The sequence below is a fragment of the Mastigoproctus giganteus genome, chromosome 11 (assembly GCF_048544385.1).
Source record: "Mastigoproctus giganteus isolate SK-2022 chromosome 11, ASM4854438v1, whole genome shotgun sequence".
In the NCBI taxonomy this organism is placed as follows: Eukaryota; Metazoa; Arthropoda; class Arachnida; order Uropygi; family Thelyphonidae; genus Mastigoproctus; species Mastigoproctus giganteus.
Genome location: NC_143585.1, coordinates 21,009,236 through 21,022,138, shown reverse-complemented (window position 1 = coordinate 21,022,138; position 12,903 = coordinate 21,009,236). Strand labels below are relative to the sequence as shown.

General features: G+C 40.5%; 1 protein-coding gene across 1 annotated transcript in view; it reads right to left on the bottom strand.

The window, feature by feature from the left end:
* Positions 1-12,903, bottom strand: part of LOC150077761 (diacylglycerol kinase theta-like) — a 517,440-nt gene that overhangs the window by 62,696 nt on the left and 441,841 nt on the right. The window lies entirely within an intron of this gene.

The following is a 12,903-nucleotide window of genomic DNA, read 5'->3' as shown; positions in this document are numbered from 1 at the left end:
AGATAAAGAATGGCATCTTCAAGGTTATCATTTATCCTATTATCAATTTAGTTTGTCTTTCACTTACTAGGTTTGGATATTTGTATCACTCCTGTATAGTACGTATTTAAATCATTCACATAAGTGAATTATTCTATTTTTTAATTAGTTATCTTTATGCTGTGACTCAAATTTTTGTCTATCAGTAGAGAACTGTGTAATGATTTAACAATTTACATTTTATCAAAGCCAGATTCACTTATAATACATAGAACCAAAATGTGAATTCAGTCAAAGACCTTTAGAAGCCCAGTCCCTACCAAAGACAAGAAATTTGGCTGCAATGCTTGTAATTTCAATGCTTCTGGGTTCAATTCTCTTCTGGTATTCTTCTGGGTTCAATAATTTGAATAGCAATAAAAACTAAGGGTAGTAAATAATGAACAAGACCCCATGGTAGATCTTGCCTGACCAATCTGATTGGATACTGTGAAGTAGTAACAAAGAAACTGTATGCAAAAAATAATTTTGATATCATATACTTGGATTTTGGAAAAGTTTCTGATACTGTTGGATTAAGCACAAGCTACTGCTGTGGATAAATGGATGATTGAGTGGGAGAAGATAGAGAGTGGTTATCAATGAGCACTGCTCTTCTTCAACTTATGTGATTAACAGAGTTCTGCAGGGTTTTGTGCTGGGTCCCTGCTGTTTTATATATTTATTAATGATATAAATGAAAGCACATTAGGCTTAATTTCCTAAGTTTGCAGAAGGGAGGACAGTAGGGTGGTTAATGACAGTATATGATATCAGGATATGATAGCACAACAAGATCTAGAAAAATTAGGTAGATGGGCTGAGAAGTGACAACTGAAGTTTAATATTAACAAATGCAAGGTAGCTATATTTGGTGACTTGATTGTTAGCGAAACGAGAAACACATTGTGCAAAAAGGACAGGTAGAATAGGATCAGGGTATGTCTGCCAGGGACTAAAGAAGATGATTGTGTAGAACAGTTATTGTCTTTTAAGTCACAAAAGGTGATACTGTTGTACATGTTGGCATTAATATTACTAATGATAGGAGATCTCAGGATTTAAGTAACAAATGCAGAGCAACGCTGAGAAATAGTTGGGAGTTAGGAATGAAACTGAAAGTGTCTGCAATCCTACTCAGATAGGTGGGAGTACATGACGAGAGCCTTGTCAATCGATTTGGTCCTGGAGAAATTGTGCAAGGTCTGTGCCTATTAAGAGGAAAGACTGTTTTTACAGGGATGGGATACACCTAAATAGAAAGGGTGCAAAAATATCTGTTGATGTTATCAAAGCAGTGTTAGATGAGTCAGAAAACTACTAGTTTGGGTAGGGGACACCCATACTTCTCTCCTCGCTTTTGTTGGTATGGTCACTAAGTGATACAGCTCCCGCTTTAATCAAGAAAAATATTAGTACCACTTAAAGTACACCTACTGTTTACTATCAATGGTTTTATCTTCTTGTTGCTCTCCTCTTGAGGAGAGCAACAAGAAGATAAAACCAGGAGCCACTGAATGTCACCAGGTAACTATTTATTAGCATTTTAAATAATCAGCACCAAAATAACAACAGTAATGTATACGATATACTTCTAGACAGAACGTATAAGTCCAAGGGCACCTAATTTGGTGGCTCTATTATTCCTGTAGTTTGTGTGACTAGATAGGTGGCATGCAACTCCTGTTAAGCCCATTGACCTAAATCCCTAGGGGCTCTTCTCCCTCTCACTCATTAAAGGGTAACACGCTACGAGCCCTGAGCAGGTGTTCATATAGCTGTGATGACCCAGATATAGTCAACGGATCTTCTTCCAACCCTTTATGCTAAATAAGAACAAAACTGATACATATCTGTCTGAAGCCTCTCTACCCCCACTACTAAGCTTACGTGTGCATGGAGCAATCCATCTAAAACCATTTACAGTCAACCCTTAATCAGAATGTTTCTGCCTAGGAAGTACGCTCACAAGAGTGAAACAGCAACTAATTGAACCAGCTTCCCTCACATGCATAATTTACTATAACTTAATAAAATCTTATGTCAGCCTCTGCGAAAATGAAGAATTCGGCGGCCTGCAGTCAGTGCCCTAGAGTGATTAAAATAATATCAAATGTATTACCTGCAATTCGTATTACTGCTTAATATGAATACCCTGATGTGCCGGAATTTCATATAAATCTTTCAAGAAGATGACGCAAAATGCATGACAATGCACTCCCTGCCTCACATCCGACCCTGCTGAAATGAATAGGAGTTCTGAGAACCCAGTGGGTTGCATAGTAGCAAACACCGTTGATGAAACCTCCACATCCGTGTGCGTACCTGATAAATCTGACAAAACCACATCGGACCTACAAATAGTATATCAAACGGACAATGATAGCTATGATGCTATTTTCCAAAAAATAAACCCAGTTTATGCAGAACAGATTACAATAAAAAATGAGATGAGAGACAACACGATGGATCTTCAAAAACAACTGTCATCTTTGCAGAACAAACTAGAGCTCATACTTACTAATCAAGGGTTGCTATTGCATCATTAGTTACAAAGCATAAAATCATAACAAGCGCTGCTAGATGCAATAAAAAGGAAAAAAGGAGACAGCAGTTCAGCTAAACCCAGTCCTCATGCTTCAACCACCTGACCAGCCATCAGACGAGCTCACCTATATTGCAATTCAACCCGACACCAAACTCTCAATGTCAAGAGTGTCTGGCGAGACAGATGGCATTATGAACCTTACAGTAAACGAATTGCATGCCCCAGATACACCCACACAACGGAGGACCGTGACAATATGTTGTTGTTGTTTGGTTTTTAGGAGCATTAGCAACTAAAGCCATATTGCTCCAGGAATATGCGGTGATCAATCCCTGACCTTTCCGCATCCTCCGTATTTGGTGGTGACAGGCTCGGACCCCCGTCTAATCAAGAAGTGTGTGCTACGCACTGCTGCTCCTTCCCACCTGGCTACGGAGGTGCGTGACAATATGGAATCCCATGAAAGCACACTGCAAATTAGTCAGACCAACTCAATCCTCAGAGGAAGTAACCAGCCAGCACTCAATGACCATATAAGTCTGCACAACATACAGCTAAGCAAACAAAGTGAATACCCTGATCATATGATGTCTCGACAGCTCCAGCATCACTCATTATTCTCCCAACCACCTACTACATCATTGCATCACACAAGAAGTCAACCTTTCCCTGGCAACTCCATATTGGCATATGCTTGCCCAAAACCTGTAGACATTATGCACTCCCTTGGTAAGGAGGTCTGCAGCTCTTCCAATACTACTTCCCATACCAACAAGCCACAGGAGAAGCATACCCATTACGATAATTCTTCAACCTGGGGAAAAGTCGCAGGTGGATCTCGCATTGCACACAAAAAGACTCCTCCAGCTACCTGCTCGGAATCCACTCAACGATGCCCACCAGTACAAGAGGACCTATTTGTCATGGGTACCTCAGCCACATCAAGGCTCTGTGCAATAGAACAGCCTACAAAAGCAAGAACAAGTATCTTCGTCTCAAAACTAGATCCTCATAGAACCCGCACCCAAGTTGCAGCTGTAGTTGAAGAAGAAATCCGAATACGTGTTTCTGTAAAGCAGTTGCCAGTCAGAAGTAATAACTATGCAGCTTTTAAACTGGAATGCAACCCAAGAGATTTCAATAAAATCTCCCACCCATCTATGTGGCCAATTGGAATGATAATCCGACCATTCTATGAGACCCCTCACCGAAATAGACCCCCTCAGCCTTAGCAAAGAACCACTAGATGCCAACTAGCTGACTCCTACAGGACCCTGTTATTTAATTGCCAGGCAGAGAATATGATCATAGTGCATTTGGTCGCACATATCTAGTATCCCCTAGAAAACACCAATCTTCTTCATCTCCTGCATGCATGCTACCTCAAATGGACATGACTATCTCAACCAGGATCACAAATCGCTCCTACCATAAGCCACTGATAAATAAATATTATAGGCCAGCAACCTTGGTAAGAATTCCTGACAGCTACTTTATTAAACGTGCGTAGCATCAGAAATAAAATCGACGCCTTAGGGCAGTTACTCCTAGCTGCACACTTGGATCTTCTCTGCATCATAGAAACGTGGCTAGAACCCCGTCAAGAATGTATTGCGATCACTGTCTCAGCTGGATACGGGTCTGCCTTTACATCGAGAGATAACAGGAGGGGAGGGGGTACCATTATCTTTTATAGACAAAGCCTCTTCACACTGGTCTCTACCATTTCAAGTGAATCACAAGATTTTGAAAATCACCTCTGTCAAACTCAAGTACCAATCTACCGTGCCCCCATCACCATCTCAAGACCTTATCCTTGGTAGACTTCAATTTACCCCCTCAACTTAATAACCTAAAGCAACTGTTCCTCTCTCACCTTCTTACCGCAGATCTCTGCCTTGTGAGCGAACTCCCAACTCGTGGGCCTAACCAACTTGATCTAATACTAGCCTCCATACCATGCATCATCGATAAAACCCTAGAGACGGTACTCAACTCTGACCATGACGCACCTTTAATGCTATTTCAATTACCAACTAATCACCATCTTCCAAATCGGCAGAACAAAACCATGTCACATGTCAGCCTTACATTCCTGAACATACCGAGATGCATCGAGGCAGCGTCGTTAATACCTTGGTCAACCCTAGAGTCATGTGATGTCCATTTAGCTGTCACCCTTCTTATCAATTGGACTATATCTGTAACAAGCTATGCGGCCACCAGAAAGATCACAATTTCCCTTTACTCAAAAGCATAGTGGTCCCACGACCTGAAGAAGAGATTCGACTTTAAGCAACATCTACATAAATTGTGGAATCAGTCACAACATTACGGACAGAATTACCTACTGTAGAGCTTGAGCTGAGTTTAACCGCCAGAAATCCACAGTGATCAAATCGTACCTTGACAGGACTATACACATAGGGAAAGTTCCATATAAGGTTACCCCATTAAAGTTTTCCCCCTCAACTTGATCCCCAAAGCTGGCTTGACTACATCACCAGGTTTACCACCACTGTCAACCCAGAAGACCAGCCCTCACTACCAATATCTGACACCAGCTTTGACCCATTGACAACCATAATAATATCGAGACAAGAATTAATTAATGCCATCAACTTCTACTACTGGACCTGACGGGATTCCGAAATTTATGCTTAACAGCCTGAGTCCTTACATCCTCAACCTCTGTTACATATCTTTAACTCAGTGCTCTCAAAGCACTGTTTCCCACATCAATGGAAGGAATACCTAGTCAAACCAAGGCCAAAAATTCGAGTTCCATCACTTGTGAAACACTACAGACCGATTTCAAATTTATCCTGTCTATTGAAACTGCTAGAAAAAAATACTGCAACCGATCGTCAATAAGCAAATCCTGCTAGAGAATTCTCCATAAATCACTATACACTCCCACACAGATCAACTGTAACCAACCTTCTAGCAACAACTAACAGAATCCTCACAGCCTTTGAGAACAGAGACGAGCTGGCAGCCACCTACATAGACATTGAATCTGAATTTGATGCCTTGCACATCCCATCTCTCTCCTAAAACTACTAGAAAAGCACTGTCAGATAGGAGGTGACATCTTAGCTTTCTTCACATCTCTGCTAAATAACCGAATAGTCAAATTATATGTAGATAACTCAGGATACCACAAAGTAATCTCAGTTGGAGTCCCACAAGGGGCAGTGCTATCTGGCCTCCTCTTCACCGCCCTTATTGCTCCACTGGAAATCCAAAAGCTAAATATCCTGGTATATGCTGATGATCTAAAGGTAATCACACCAATAAAGGCAAGCTAAAACCCTCACTAAGTCTCAGAAGAGCTAACCTCCACTCCCCTCAATATGTATCTACCTCAAACAATTTGGTCTGCGTATCAATCCTGAGAAGTCAGAAATCATAGTCTTCTCGTTAAAGAAACAGCCAACAAAAATCTATCCAACCCTCAATGGCCTCCATCCCTCTTGTCCAACATCACATTCACCTACGAATAAGTTTCGATCCGAAGCTTCTTTTCGGCCAGAGTGTAGACATACTGCTCACAAAAGCCACCAGACTGATATGGATATGTAAGCAACATCTGAACCATGTAACAGACAAATCCACCATGGTGAGATACATCTCAACAATATACAAGAGGAAAAGAGTGGGGGAAAGAACTGAACCTTAGGGGATACCGGCATTAGTGGAGAAGTTAGAAGACAGAGAACCATCTACCACCACCCTCAGTGAGCGATCAGAGAGAAAACTGGATAACCAATTACTAAAAACAGTTGGTAGACCATAAGATGGAAGTTTGTTTAGAAGACCTTTATGCCAAACACGATCGAAAGCTTTTGAGATGTCAAGAGCAAATACTTGTGTTTCACCGAACCTTTCCATTGAATTAGTCCATAAATGGGTAACAAAAGCAAGAATATCACCAGTGGATCGACACTGACGGAATCCATACTGGCGATAATTGATCAGATGGAAGGTTTCTAGGTAGTTTAAGAGTTGGCGGTTAATTGATTTCTCCATTACTTTAGAAAGAGTAGAAGTAATTGCAATGGGACGATAATTGGATGGGAGGGATTTGTCACCCTTTTCAGGAACTGGCTGGATATGAGCAAATTTCCAAGAAGGAAAAACACCGTTGGAATAAAAAAGTGAAAAAAGGCAGCAAAGAATAGGAGTAAGTTCAGGAGCACAGGTTTGAGAAAAAGTGGAGAAATACCATCGGGACCTGGAGCTTTCTTAGCATCAAGATTCGTCAAAATCCTTCTGACATCCTTTTGACGGAAGACCACAGGAGGCATTGAATGGAGCATGTTGGGAATGGTGGGAGGTGTTTTACCAAGATCATTAATACATGAGTTGGAAGTAAAATGGGATGCTAGCAGGTCAACTTTATCCTTGGCTGAAGTGGCAACAGAACCATCTGGTTTGGACAGAGGTGGGAGCGGAGATGGGCAAAAGTTGCGGCCAATAGCTTTGGCAAGAGACCAGAATGCTCGGCTACCATTAGGGCAAGAAGCAAGGTTTCTACTCTTAGCCTGTTCAAACTCTAGTTTGGATTGATTAATAACTGCTTTACAATTGTTGCGAGCTTTGGTGTAGGCAGAAAATGAAACCGGAGAATTAGAAACAAACCAATTATGATATGCAACATTCTTCTCTTGAACAGCCCTAGCGCATTTATTGGAAAACCAAGGTTTAGATAAAGGACGAGAATTTAAAGTGGAGTGTGGAATAAAGGATTCCATTCCTATAAGAATAATTTCACTGACACGATCTGAGCAAACGTTGACATCAGAAGTTTTGAAACAGTAATCTGACCAAGGAAAAGAAGAAAAGAAGTCTCGCAGGTCATCCCATTTTGCACTCTTGTAATGCCAAACAACACGAGGTTGGGAATAGCCATGAGATAAAGGTTCCATTGGAGAAGAGACAATCACCAAGTTGTGATCTGAAGTGCCTAAAGGACCTCTCACTTCGACCGTGTACTTAGAAGGGTTGTTTGTGAGAAAAAGATCAAGCGTATTGGCTGTATGATTAGGATTATCCGGTATTCTTGTAGGTAAATGAACAATCTGTGCAAGGTCATTAGTAATTGCAAAAGCCTCAGCATCTAGACCAGCTGGGTCGGTGTGACTAGAAAACAGAAGCCAGCTGGAGTTGTGAACATTAAAATCACCAAGGAAATTTATCTCACTGTTAGGAAAGTTGGACTGGAGAAAGTCAAGTTGCAAAGAGATCCAAGTGATTAGTGGAATTGGGAGAACGGTATATACAACAGATGAATTTGACACAATGAGGTAGAGAGATTTTAAGCCAGAGAAGATCGAAGAGAGGAGATTCCAAATTGCCAAGTCTGTGACAGGGAATATCAGAATAGACATATGCACGAGTACCACCTTTGAGGCAAAAGGAATCATACAGCGAATAATTTGGGCATCTGAGATGAGCAGTAGTTGAATCAACCGATAACTGAAATTCTGTCAGAAAAAGTACATGGGGTTTGGCAGACTGCAAGTGGAAATGGACATCGTTGAGATTAGAATTGAGGCCACATATATTTGTGAAATGAGTTAGGAAGTGCTTGGGAGGTTCAGATCTTTTCACAGATAAGTTTTTTTTTTTTTTTTTTTTTTATGAAAACCCCAAACATGAAAGGTATCAAAACCTATAGTACTTAGTACCATGCATGGGTTGAAGGAGAAGTATGGGGGGAGGGGGTTGCCGGAAACTTTGCTCTAGAGACTAAACATGGGTTTCACCACTTCAAGCCTCCAATAAGCAAAGTGGTGGTATTTCACCGGTTGATGAAAATCATCTACCACATATTTTCACAGATAAGTTTGCTCTATTAGTTTGAAAATTCATGGTGTATTCAATAGTAAGAAAAAGTGGGTGGGACATGCTGTATGAAGTAATGAAATTTTTGGATATGGCGTACATAAGGTAAGAATATACCCAGATCCTTGACATAACGTTGCCTCGACAATGCTCCCCGCATATACACTACTTGGACTCCCTCCAGTCACTATCTGGCAGAGTAGAGGTAACAAGATTATACACTAGCTGATCCGGTAGCCTCCTAGAGAGTTACCAATAGGTCCGGTCCGGTGTACTAACTAGCGGCCGGCCTGCGAACACCGTTTTAGAGCTGTACCCTCAAAATGTAAGGAATATTGGATCTCGCCACGACGTTCATCATAACCTCAAAAGTCATCAATCATACTGCATGATGGAAGAGATAGGGAATGGTTGACCGGACCTTAGCTCTAGAGACTAAACATGGGTTCCACCACTTCAAGCCTGCAATAAGCAAAATGATGGTATTGCACTGGTTGATGAGAGTCATCTACCAACTAGTACTGCCTGGTAACAGAGGGGCGGCATTCCTCCATGTGGTGTGGGTGCCACACCTCGATCCCTGCTTACATTGGTTCACACCTGGGTGGTCACCCACCATTTACTTGTGCAAGGAGGTTATACCCAGGATTACTAACAGTCCCACCATCGTGAAGGTGCAAGCAGAGGATTTGGCTGTCACAGACCATCCGGACTTCGCCGAAATTGGGTCCACTTGACTTGAGTGTCACCCGAATATCAGTTCCATCAGCGATTTAGACTCCCAGGTAGCAAGTGCAGCTTGTCTGGCAAATCTGAGAGAATGTCTGTGACAACCTCAAGGACCACTATAGTATGTATTTTCTATATTTTGGTATACTAAAGTCATCTCTCCATTTTCCTGTACTTTTTTTGCACTTATTTGTCATTTCTATTATTTATTTATGTATTTTGGTTCTTGAGGCAATAATGTCATGTAGCACAATGTTAGCCACTGGCCACTGTTCGGTGACGAGCTGTTGCAACTAATATTATGTAAATTATCATTCTAAGCATTGCAATAAAGATTCTTTTTCTTCTTCCTAATAATTTTACAGCAGCCATAGGCAGAGGTGAAACTGATTCTTGTACTCCTCCTATTGGGATACAGCATTAGCATTATTACAGGCATATGATGCAAGAAAACAAGTTTATACAAAGAGCATCAGCCCAAAAAAAAAAACCAACACTTCCCATTTCATCCATCCATCCATTCTCTCCAAAAGTTTGTCCAGTTCTACCTTAAATTTATTTAAGCTATCAACTTCCACAACAACAGATGGAAGTTTGTTCCAGCAAACAATCAGCCACCTACTGGCTAAAGGTAAGTTTCCGCACATCTAACTGTCTTTCCTCAATTGAATTTATGCCCCTAAAGTGTGTAATCTGTTCACTCAATCAGATCACTTCACTGGTGGCTAGTCTCCAGATGCTGCAATTCGCAGAACTGAAGCCTTTTAAAGAGCAACTCTTTGTTCCTTTTAATAATCTTGTTGCCGTTCTCTGTACTCATTCCAGCAGCTCTATATCCTTTCTAAAATGAGACCTCCAGACCTGTATCAGTACACAAGGTGTGGCCTAACCACTGTCTAATATAAAGCAATAATCACCTCCTTATCCCTGCTAGCAAAATTCATGTACATCATTGACAAGACCTCATGAGCAGCTCTGACAGAACTTTTGCACTGCACAATTACTCCCAGATCTTTTTCATTCTCCACTATTCTGAGTATAGTACCGCACAGTTGGTACATTACTCTGGGGTTACCGCTACCCATATGCAGTACTTTGCATTTGTCAATGTAAAACTTCAGTTGCCACTTCTCAGCCCATCTGCCCAATTTTTCTAGATCCTGTTGCAGTAGTGTACTGTCGTTACTATCATTAACAACCCTGCCAACCTTCATCAATATCATTGATAAATATAGAAAACAACAATTGTCCAGCACCCAATGGTGGAGAACTCCACTAATAACATTAATAAATGAAGAGTAGTGTCTATTGATTACCACTCTGTCCTCTCCCACTCAACCTTTCCTTTATCCATAGCAACAACTTGTCCTTAATGCCATGCTGCTCCAATTTGTACAGCAGTATCAAAAGCTTTCTTGAATTGCAAGTATACAGTACTCCCTGACTTACGTAATACTCGACTACGTAAATTTGACTTTACATATTCAAGAAGGGAATAAATAGAATCCCCCCCCACACCCCTGTAGTTGTCATAATACAGTATGACCTGTGTTACAAAATAATAAATAGGATTTTGCTGAAGATAAATGCTTTTTACACACTTAGAACTCCTGGAGCTGTTTACTACTATGTAAGTTTTTGCCAGTCGGTGCAAACTGAAAAACAAATATGGAAATGTATTTTGCATCCCATGGGAATAAATGGAGGTATTGTGAAAATATCGTAATGTGAGCCCATTTCTGGAGGCCATGACCATAAAAACAATTTGCATTTTCCTGTTTACTGGGCTTTTCTATTAGTGCAATCTATTATAAACAGGTAGTAAACTCGTTCTTATTGCATTTGTGATATTACTGATAGCTGGAATTGTGTGGGTTTTTGTTATTATTGTGAAATGTGTTTCCCCTTCACTGAAATTTTTAATCATATAAAAAACATAAATACATTTTCAGAATCTTCTCTTCATTCCTATTTACTTGTTACAATGATGAAGGGAAAGAGACCAACAGAAAGTGCAAGAGTGGCAGTGCTAGGAAACAAAACAAAATTGATTTAGAAATGAAGATGAAAATGATTAAGAAGTATGAAGCAGGACAGTTTGTCATCGATTGCACAGGAATTAAGTCTTGCTGCTTCAACTGTTAATACTATTTCAAAGGACAGTGAGTGTATAAAAGAACAAGTTAAAGGATCAACAGTGATCACAAAACAGTGTTCAGGTGCTATATCGAAAATGGAAAAGCTATCAATAATATAGATGGAAAATCAGATTCAGAAAAGAGTGTCCCTCAGTCTAACTACCATTCAAGCAAAAGCGAGAAGCATTTATGAAGATATTAAGGATAAGTACGGCAAACCCCAAGCCAAGTTCGTGGAAGAAACAGGGTGATTTAATAGATTCAAGCATCGCGCTGGTTTCCACAGTGTTAAAGTATGCGGTGCAGTTGCCGGTGCTGATTCTACAGCTGCAGAGAAATTTTGTGATGTGTTAAAAAGAATTATTGATGAAGGTGACTATTCAACACAGCAAATTTTTAACATTGACAAGACTGGTCTCTATTGGAAAAAAATGCCGGATCGCACATGCATTGCCAAAGAGGGTAAGACAATGCCAGGTTTCAAGGCTTCAAAAGATAGGGCAACGCTATTACTTGGGGCTAATGCAGCGGGAGGTTATAAATTGAAACCACTGCTTGCGTACCATTCTGGAAACCCTCATGCATTTAAGGGCAACAATAAAGCCACCCTACTCGTACAGTTCGGATCGAACCAGAGAGCATGGATAACAATCTCTCTCTCTCTCTTTGAGGATTGGTTTAAATGCTGCTTCATTCCCGAGGTTTAAAAATATTGTAAAGACAAAGGCATTCCTTTCAAGATCTTGCTTCTAATAGATAATGTTCCTGAACATCCTATGCACCTATATAATTTCAATTTGAATGTGAGAGTTATATTTCTACCACCAAACACAACTTCACTCATTCAACCTATGAATCAGGGCATAATTTTGAATTTCAAAGCATACTATTTAAGCAAAAATTCAAATTATTTTATTAGAATCATCCATAATTCTATATTAGCATTAGAATTAGTAGAGGCATTTGATGCAATTAAGCAAGCTTATGCAGCATTAGCCAAAAAAAAAAAAAAAAAAAAAAAAAAAAAAACCCACTTCCACTTCACCCCTCTGTTCGTTCGAAATAACTGTCCAGCTGAGCCTTAAACTTATTTAGGCTATCAACCTCCACGACAAGGGATGGAAGTCTGTTCGACCAACCAACCACCCACCGGCTAAAGGCAAATTTCCGCACGTCTATCCTACATCTGTCTTTCCTCAATTTGAATTTATGCCCTCTCAGGTGATTATTCTGAGCTAGAGGAAGAATCCCATCAGCATTGAGCATGCTCAAACCATTCAAGGCTTTATACACCTCTATCAGATCACCTTGCTGGTGCCTAGTCTCCAGACACTGTAATTTGCAAAACTTAAGCCTTTCTTCGTAAGAGCACCCCTTTGTTCCATTCACCAATCTTGTTGCCCTTCTCTGTACTCGTTCCAGCAGCTCTACATCCTTCTTGAAATGAGGCCTTCAGACCTGTATTCAGTACTCTAGGTGTGGCCTGACCATTTCCATATACAAGGGAACAATCACCTCCTTATCCCTGCTAGAAAAATTCCTATATATCATTGACAATACACCATGAGCTACTCTTGCAGCCCATCTGCACTGCTCAGAGAACTTCATATCTGCCTGCAC